The sequence below is a fragment of the Frankliniella occidentalis genome, unplaced genomic scaffold (assembly GCF_000697945.3).
Source record: "Frankliniella occidentalis isolate FOCC.00 unplaced genomic scaffold, Focc_3.1 Scaffold178, whole genome shotgun sequence".
In the NCBI taxonomy this organism is placed as follows: domain Eukaryota; kingdom Metazoa; phylum Arthropoda; class Insecta; order Thysanoptera; family Thripidae; genus Frankliniella; species Frankliniella occidentalis.
The window spans coordinates 34,210-40,655 of NW_026267304.1; the positions used below are offsets into that span (position 1 = coordinate 34,210).

The 6,446-nt window shown below is 59.2% G+C and overlaps 1 protein-coding gene across 1 annotated transcript in view; it reads right to left on the minus strand.

The window, feature by feature from the left end:
- LOC113214200 (protein Wnt-10b-like) overlaps window positions 1–3,983 on the minus strand; it is a 16,719-nt gene extending 12,736 nt beyond the window's left edge. The window contains exon 1 of the mRNA XM_052271886.1: window positions 3,446–3,983. The gene's annotated coding sequence lies outside the window, so the exon portion shown is untranslated. The remainder of the gene's footprint in view (window positions 1–3,445) is intronic.
- Window positions 3,984–6,446: the final 2,463 nt, after the last annotated feature.

The window sequence follows — 6,446 nt, forward strand, 5'->3', positions numbered from 1 at the left end:
CCCCACACCCCGCCCTCCCGGAGGTAGCGCTGTGTGTGCTCGGGTTGTGCCCCGCGGCGGGCGGGGCGCGGGGCGCGGCCCCCCACAGCCAGCCTGGGTGTTGTTGCAAACACTCGCCGTGCGCTGCACTGCGCCCCGCAGGGCCGCGTGGGACGTGTGAGGAGAAGGCGTTGCAATGGGACGGAATGCCACAAAAATTCTACAACCAACGCCAGAGACAGTGACAACCGCGGGGAATAAAGTTTTGGGGACGATTTGCTATCATGTCGAATATTGTGAATCTTGCGATGTTATGACTCGACTCAGAGTCCGAGACCCGCGCCAGAGCCAGCAGAAGCGGCGGCGGCCGTCGCACGCACACGTCTGGCCCGCTGGACCCGGGACGGGGGACGGGGAGAGTGGACTGGGTCGGGCAGACACTTCTTCTTCACCCGAACCGTAAAAATTCGCCACCAAGTCGGATCGGATTAAGTCATTTAAAGACGTTGTTATTTTCCGGACGCGTAATCACGCTAAAAGGCTTCTTTTACTTTTCTTTTGCGAGCGCTACGGAGGGAGAGTAGGTATATTGCGCGGCTGATGCCCTCCTCCGTCTCCTCATCCTTTGTTGTGGAACGAGAGGTGCCTAATAATAATATTGGAAATTAGCCATCGCTATGGAAGCGCTCGGCCGGCCCCGCCGCGCCAGCCAGCCGCGCCGTAGGTGGCCCTGTATCGGAGTGGAAGATGCCTTTATTAACGGAGAAGGAGAGCTCTGCAGCAGAAACCGGCGGAGGGGAGAATTAGGACGAGGAGGAAGACGAGAGAAGTATAGTGGGATAAAGGAGGTGTTCTGTCTGAGACTGTGAGAGCCACCCAAACAAACCACTAGGCAAGCACCGATGCTCTGATGGCTGCCCCGTCCGTCCGGATGCTACGTGACGCAGAGTCGGAAGTAAATCGACTTCAGCGTCATGTTCCAATGACGGGACCGACGGACATCCAATTTCTTTTCATTGTTACAGCTCGACACTTGAAACCTACAAGCACGGAGTTCGTGGAGTTTCCGTATAAACCCGTAGTTCCAGGCAGCTCCGTACAGACACGCAGTTCAGCAGGTCCCCGTATAACGTCGTAAGTGCTTGAAAGTCACTTCTGAGATACAGCGCTTCAAAGTTTTGGATTTACATTGCGCCTTATGGGCGGCTGGATTTTCAGACCAGAATTACATTTGAACTAATTGACATATCGAAATGCGGTTTTCGCTAATCGATAGCCCTTGGTTTCCTCTACCCGACGCACTTCATAACTCGAAATTTTCAAAAAACATAGTTACGACGCTATACGGCGGCCTGCTGAACTCCGTGTTTGTACCGAGCCCCAGGGAACTGCGTGTTTATACGGAGCCTCCACGAACTTCGTGTGTATAGGTTTCAAATGTCGAGCTCTCCTTCGATATGTCGATAGGGTCGATAGTTTATGAATATGGTGTCACGTGGGGATCCCGCGTCCGTTCCGTAACTCCACAGAGAACTAATCATAGTTACGTTACTTTCAGGGACTCCACCGCGGAGTGCGAGGGGCTCCGGGTCGGACCAGCTCTCCAACACGTGAGTGTGTGTGTGTGTGTGTGTGTGTGTGTGTGTGTGTGTGTGTTCGAAAGGTCTTAGCGGGAGGGTTTTTACGGCCACCGGTCGCTCCGCCATTGGGGGCCCCGCAGACCGCAGACCCGCTCTCGGCGGCGAATGGCGACGACCATTGGGCACGCTCTTGCACACACGGACCGCGACGCCATCCCCGCACATGGTGCTCACACACACACTCACACACACCAACACACACACCAACACACACACACCAACACACACACACCAACACACACACACACACACAAGCGAGCGAGCGCACACATACACACACACACGCACGGTCCCACGTGGTCACCCTGCGGTCACCCTACGACGCTGCACTCCCCATTCACAGGAGAGCGTGTATGAAGTCGTGACCGTTGCTGACGCGGAGGAACGAATGCCGCCCGTCCATGCCATGTGTGCATGTGTGTGTGTGTGTGTGTGTGTGTGTGTGTGTGTGTGTGTGTGTGGTGTGTGTATGAGTGTGCGCGCGCGCGTGCGTGCGTGTGCGAGTCCCGGTCCCGGTGGGTGTGTTCGAGGCTCGCGTTCCTTATCAGTCTCGTCGCCATGGCCACGGAGTGCCTTAGCGATGGCCGCCCGCCCAGCGGGGCCGCCCACACACACCAGGGCCCCGGGGCCGGCAGCCCGCGGCCGCCATGCTTGCAGCCGGGAGGGGTTGACTTGGCGAGGTTAAAAAGCGGCGAGGGCCGGCGCGACCAGAACTATAAATCACTATATTGAACGGCTCGCAGGCGTGGCGCGGCGCGGGGCCCCAGGTGTGGTCCCGTGCATAACACCCACCACGCTCGTTTCGTCTCCCCCCCCCCCCCCCCCCCCCCCCCCCCCCCCCCCCCCCGCCCCCCCCCCCCCCCCCCCCGAGAGCCGCCCCGGCACACGGGCCGTCGGGCCCCCTGCAGGCCGCCGCCTCCTGCGGTCCTGCGGTCCTGCGGTCCTGCGGGCCCTGCTGCGGTCCTCGTGCGTCACACATGGCGGCCGCCGCAAATGTCACAACAAACAAGAGGACAACTACTACTGCCAGACTTACTGCCAGGGCGGCATACGTCATACGTCACAACACACTACATTACATTTCTTAAACTTTGAACAATAAAGACAACTTTCTTATTTATTCCTTTCTGTGCCTTTCCATGGAATAATAATAATAATAATGGAGTGGAATGCAGAGCGTGAGAAGAAAAACACTTACACTCGGCCGGTCGCAGCCAACACCTAGCCTCTCGCCGCGCATGTGAACTTGAAAAAGTTGCCCTTCCCCCTCCCTCCCTTCTCCTCCTATCTCTCTCGCTCTCTCCTGCAAAAGCGCGGCGTATGACATACTGCACCTTCATCAAGACCATCCAGCATAATGGCGCATTAAGTGCATCCGTTGCATCGCATTGCCTTGCATCCGCCGAGACACGAAGCAGTACTGCACCCTCGCATCTCCATGGAGCAATTACCACGGGCACATACACACGTGTGAGTGTGTGTGTGTGTGTGTGTGTGAGAGAGAGAGAGAGAGAGAGAGAGAGAGAGAGAGGGAGAGAGAGGGAGAGAGAGAGGCAGACAGACAGAGACAGAGAGACAGAGACAGAGGGAGGTGAGACAGAGAGAGGCTAATGGAATCGGGTGCGTATAATAAGACGTGAGGAAGCCCATGATTAGCCGGGCGGAATGCGTGGGCGACTGTACCTGTCACATTTGGCAGCGGCCGCTATTGTCGGGCGCTGCATACAGGAGGCTGTAATTACGTTCAAAAAGCGCATCCTCGAGCTCGCCGGGGTCGCTAGGGGGGTTGTTAGGGGTCGCCCTGCACGCCCGCGCTTACTACTCACCACCAGTCCGATGTGTGCACGTGGTCCGCGCTGCCCGGCTGCCTCGCGGCGTCTAGCTTTGGCGCTCCTTCTCTCTTCTGCTGCTGCTGCGCCGCCGGGGCTGCACCGCGGAAGACTTCTCTCTCTCTCTCGACGGGAAACGGAACTATCTTATCTCTGCTCGGACGTCGTCGTCTCCCCAAAGAATCACCTTCTGGCGCAATCGCTCTGCCGCGTCCTTATTGACATGACAGCACCGTCACGTGACGAGTCACTCACACACACTCTCACACACACACATGAACACTGTCACTGACGCGGCGCGCTGGACTCCGCGAGGTTGCCCATAGCCGGCGAAAGTGGACTCGGAGGCACACACGAGCGCCCGACTGGAGTCGCACTGGAGTCGTCCAGCCAGCAGGACGCAACCGAGTCGCCGACGTCGTTGTTGTTGTCGTTCGGGTCGGAGGACGCGGTGCCCAGGTCGAGAGAGCTGTCCAGGCCGGCGCGGAGGCAGCAGACGACACGGCGTTGGCGTGCTCCCCGTCCCGGAGTGTGTTTCACTAGTGGCACCGCTCCTTAGCTGCGGTGGTGGGGAGCCGCGCCGGAGCGGAGCCTCTCTGGACCCGGGAGGGGAGGGGGGCGGCTGGGGGCGGCGCGGCCCGGCCGGGGGTGGGGGGAGGCGCAGGGGAGGTGCAGGGGAGGTGCACCCCCGGCCTGAATGGAGCCGCCCGGCGCGCGCGGACGCGGCGCCCTCCCTCCACCCCCACTTCACGCACCGCGCGAGTACGAACCATCCAGAAGGCCAGACACGACATTCGATCGGCGTCAAAGGAGAGAGTGTGGAGGAAATTAGGAGATTTAAAACAATGAACCGAACGTAAGACACTCTGGCGGTCGTGTGTTTTGGTCGAGGTTGCGGCACGGTAGTCGACCCTTGCTTCCACCCGGCCCAGCTGCCCCTGCGCATCGCACCCTGCTGCCGCGAGGGCTCTTCCAGTCTCCCCACAGGCCTGCAAACGCCGCCGGCGGAAGCGATATTATTGGTGACGGACAATGTCCACCAGAATCAAGTGTTTGGCGAACAAAACCGGGCTGCTGCTGGCTGCTGGTGACAGGGGGTAGTAGGGGAACGAAAGTGGAGAGCGGGGAAGGGGCGACGCGCGGTCGCAGTGGAGGGAGGGTTGGGAGGGGATTGGGGGGGGGGGGGTATAATGAGGCGCTCACCAGGACGACGCTGGGGTCGACAACGAGCATGAACCCATTGTAAGCCTCTCCCTCTCCCCTCCCACCCCTGCGACAACCACCCCTTTGGCCGCGCACCCACTTGTTGTGAGCGAGCGAGTGCGCGGGCAAGCCTGTGTGTGTGTGTGTGTGTGTGCGTGCGTGTGAATGATTGTGTACGTGTGGCTGTGTGTGTACAGCGAGCATATTTTTCCTGTCATAACGCGCGGCGATATGACGATTCATAATCGGGGAATGATGCTTGTTTCGCACTCCATTAGAGTGGCTAAGAGGCACGCGTCGCGGCCGGCGCTGCGCTGCGCTGCGCTGCGTGTGGCGCGCCGACGCACAGCTCCGGCCTGGCGGGGAGCGGGACACGCATATCTCACACGTTCGGTGCAGCGTGACCACTACTTGGTCACGTTTTGCTAGGTTTTCCAACCCCCGAGATGCACAGCCGCACTCACTGAACGCGTTATATAGCCCGACACAAACCCATTCACCATTCATCATTTCAGATTTTGCAAGCACAGTGCTCAAACGCGGTCGCCCACATACCTGGGCTGGGACAATGTCGTAGTTGTACTGTCCCGCCATGCAGACGTGTGGACGCGTTGCCTACTCGCAAGGGGCCACAAGTCGCCGTGGTAGAGACGGGAGGCAAGCCCGCCCGCCCGGCAGCTAGGGACTAGAGGGGGTACTTTCTAGTTTAGAATGTGTAGCCACATTGTGGCCAAGCTGCACCGAACGTGAAGCACTCCGTGCTGAAAGATCTCATTTTAATTTTTGTTTAGAAATCTGATCCTGCCCGGGTATCTCTGGACTTCCGCGCCGTCTGCTCGCCCTCCAATCCGCCCTTGCAACCCCCTTGTGTCTGCCCAGTCGTTGAAGTGGAACTTTCCCTCCCTGCTTCCGCCCAATAAGCCACGAAGCCACGTCATAGTTTTGATTGCGCGCACGTTTTGGTGGAAATTAACTTGTTCTGCCAAACTTTTAGCCGTACGCAACGCACGGCGGCGGCGGCGGTCGCGGGGGCAGGGCGTTGTGCCGCGGGGGGAGGCCGGAGGCGCTGCCGGGGCGTGCTCAAGAGGAATGCGTGCATCAAAGCGAGGCGTGCCGAGCAAGGCGGGGCAAGGCGGGGCAAGGCGGGGCAAGGCGGGGCCCTGCAGGACCAATTATGCCGAGAATGCGGCGCGCGCGGGGGTGGCTCGCGCCGCTCGCGCACCCTCAACAACAACTACACCAACATCAACCAACTGCTTATTTTGAAACTGGCTATGCCGGTGAATGAGAAGTTGCGCGCTGCTATGCTGCCGCGGGAAGCGAGGAAGAATTTCCACAAGAAAAAAAGGGAGAGGTAGGGAGAGAGAGAGAGAGAGAGAGAGAGAGACAGAATGGAGGAGGCTGTTCATGTCGGTGGTGCAGTGAGCCACCCGCCACCCCTTCCCTCGGCTCCTGCTCCTCCCTCTCCTCCCTCGCGATTGGCACTCTTTGAAGTCGCCGCTCACGGCCCGCGCACGGCGTGAAAGGGGAAATGCGTTGTGCACAGCAAAGAAAAGACATCACATGCGTGCCCTTCTCGCCCTAGAAACATCATCAAACAATATTCAACCAAATCATTCAGACAAAATTCTAAATAGTCAGTCACTTCTACAGAAACCTTATGCCTCGTGCCGCTTCGTGCTGTTGTTATGGGCCTGGCTTGGCCTCGATGTCGATGAGGGGATGGTCGCTCAGAGAAAGGGAGGGGTGGCGGTGACGGGGCGGTGACGCGAGGGGACTCGGGGGTGGAGGGCCG